The sequence below is a fragment of the Amborella trichopoda genome, chromosome 9, assembly GCF_054954075.1.
Source record: "Amborella trichopoda isolate Santa Cruz 75 chromosome 9, AtrichopodaSantaCruz75HAP2 v2.0, whole genome shotgun sequence".
Classification (NCBI taxonomy): domain Eukaryota; kingdom Viridiplantae; phylum Streptophyta; class Magnoliopsida; order Amborellales; family Amborellaceae; genus Amborella; species Amborella trichopoda.
In genome coordinates, this window is record NC_142344.1 from 10,896,494 (window position 1) to 10,899,630 (window position 3,137).

General features: G+C 31.8%; 1 long non-coding RNA gene across 1 annotated transcript; it reads right to left on the minus strand.

Moving 5' to 3' along the window:
* Positions 1 to 944: 944 nt before the first annotated feature.
* LOC148780370 (uncharacterized) lies at positions 945 to 2,647 on the minus strand. Its single transcript, XR_016040675.1, has 2 exons — positions 1,534 to 2,647; positions 945 to 1,391 (listed from the first exon to the last, which is right to left on the minus strand). It is a non-coding gene; the product is annotated as an uncharacterized LOC148780370 (long non-coding RNA).
* Between the last annotated feature and the right edge of the window lie 490 nt (positions 2,648 to 3,137).

Below are 3,137 nucleotides of genomic sequence, written 5' to 3' on the forward strand. Positions count from 1 at the left end.
GTATTTATAAAAGCTAATATATTCCGCACTAGTATTTATAAAAGCTACTAGTAGAAGTCATGTTTACTGATCTAATCCAAACTGGACCTAAAATTTAATATCCTGGCTTTTAGACTTTAATAGAGTTGTAAACAAACACAAAAGATGTGTCCCAAACTGTGTATATTAAAAAACCAATCTCTTGTAAAGAGAAGGTTCTAAACTGTGCTTATTAGAAAATACTAGCGTACTTGAGTGAGAGAGGAGAAAATAAATTTTCTGAAACTATATCAGTTTGATAGAAAATCTAGCCGACTAATAAGCTAAAGTTCAACAAGTATAAATTTCATTATTTCAATATCATAATCATCATAGCTTTTTCTCAACTATTTGAGATCAGCTATACGAATTTTGATTCACCATTATGCTCTATCAAAAGATATAACATAAGTGAGACCATAAGTCTCCATATTTTTTCTTAATATTTTCAATAATATCGCTTCATATCTTTTCTTAATATTTTCAATTATACTCTCTACTTGAACCAGTGGCCACCTCCTTATAAGTAAAACAACTGCCACCTCCTTACAAGTAAAAGGACAACAAAATGTGGATGCAGCAAAATATAGATGAAATTTCACCAAATAATAGGCAACAATAAAGTGTGGATATAGCAAAATATAGATGTTGTCTTCTCAATAAACTTCCCCCAAATACTAGTTGCAAAGATTTATTGCATACAAGGATGCAATATATCTTTCATACGGTTATGAAAATGTTTAGGACTGCATTTTTTCAGCAAAGTATAGATGTTACCTTTTCAATAAACTTCCCCAAATACTAGTTGAATATTTTGATTGCATTTGACAAGGATGCAATATATCTTTCATACGGTTATGATGAGAACAAAGTTTTTTTACCTGTGAAAATGTTTAGGACTGCATTTTACCAGCAAAATATAGATGTTGCCTTCTCAATAAACTTCTAGCAACATAAAGATGTTGCCTTCTCAATAAACTTCTAGAAACATATAGATGTTGCATTCTCAATAAACTTCCTCCAAATACAGCAAAATATAGATTTCGCCTTCTCAATAAACTTCCCCCAAATATTAGTTGCAAATTTTTATTGCATTTGACAAGAATGCAATATATCTTTCATTAGGTTATGATAAGAAGATAAGAACAGTGAAAATGTTTAGGACTGCTATAGGCAGTTTGCTGACCGGAGGTCAATATTTAAGCAAAAAAATCTTTAAGAAAGTATCAAGTTGTTCATCACATAAGAATTTGAAAGTATCAAGTTGTTCATCACATAAGAATGCAAATAGCAACAATCCCGAAATGGAGACCACAGTGCCGATGCAGTTGCAGTATTTGATCATGTCGTATTTGGCTGCTTCCAATTGAGTCCTACAAAACATCACCGAAAGAAAAAAAGAACTCACCCCCTTTCCAGGTTTAAAAAAAAATTAATCACAATAACGAAGGCTATAAGAACAAGCAAATGCATTTTTATAAGAATACATTTGAATTGAAGGGTGTAGATCTTGACCTTAGCTCACTGCCCATCTTTTCTGTATCACTTTGGAGCTTTTCTGTTTCACGCAGAAGGAAAGAAAAGCTGTTCTCCTACATGCCCCAATAGTCCAAATTAACCATAAAAACATCATTTAACTCATAGCCACGTAAAAAAGATATAAGAATAAACTACACAAGGTTTTACATGCCCCAACTGTTATAAAGGGCAGACAAAACCAAGCACCACCTCACTGCAGAATGAGGTGACCTATACATGACAGTTAAGAAAACCCAAATTGTCCTAATGTAACACAGACAGCATGGAGCTTTATGCCATGGTTCCATAGCTTTACTTGCATCTAAATGCTTAAATAGAATATCTTCTAAATTAAGAAATGATTCCACAAATCCATATTCCATAAAGAGTCATTCCCGAGAAATATCAATTGAGATGTGATTTTGTTAATGAGGCAAAAAACTCTTATCAGATTGATGGCTTTGGAACACAGATGCATCCATTAATTGGTCTTCTTTTTCTTCTGATAAATCATCCATTAATTGGTTTTCTAGACGTGGAAAATTACACAAGCACCAATTATCATGATGGGAAGAAAAAAAAGTACAAAATGAAAGCAGGGAGGAAGGACGTGTAAACTTATAGATAATCAAAGACTTTGAGGCAATTATAAACACCAATATAGCCAAAGTTGTGCAGAAAACCCAAAGCAAAAGAGATTTGCCTTGCTTAGAAATCCAAGACCATGATTTCTTAGGTCGGAAAAAATAAAGTAGCATATAAATCAAAACATTATACATATTTTTTAAATTTTATACAAATAAAAACACTATGGGCATCTTTAGATGTACTCGTTATCACTAATAAATCACTTTTCAATAAAATATATCCTAGGGATGAATCATCTACTATTTTGCGGTGTCCTTCAAAAAATTATATGATAAAAATTTATAGGAAGTTTTACATATAAGTATACCCTTTTGAAAAGCTGTTTTTACTTTATTCAAAATAATTTGCTGAAAATGACTTGCTTTTAGCCAGATATAACTTAATATACTTGAAAATCAACAAAAAAAGTTAAATAATTAAATACTATTATATGTCATACAAAGTATGTACCAAACAGCTAACAAAACAATATTATGCAGGGTATATTTATTTCAGATAAGACTGTACTCATGAGATTAAGTGTCATCCAAACGGGCCACGCACATACAATGTATGTGATGTAGATGAAAACATGAAAAAGAACATATTATACCACACACGCCAACCACATGCACATAAAGCCTGCACACACTCATCGCATTCCACATGCAGTAAATGGTTAGGTGTAACCAATGTTTTAAGAATCCATGTCTCGCTTTTGAAGAATGTGAATCACCAACCTATAATTTGCCAAGTCCAGCACAACATCAAGTTTATAAGGCCTATGTGCCTGTACATATTTACATATAAAATTTATGTGACTTTTAGTAATAAAATTAACTAAAAGAAATAAAAGGAAGAAGATGTATTACCCCTTTTATAATTACAATCCCCAATAAACCCCTTGAGTAAATGAAAAGCCCAGGGAATTCCTCCAAGATAAAAGAAAATGACATTTAAACCCCTTTATTAAT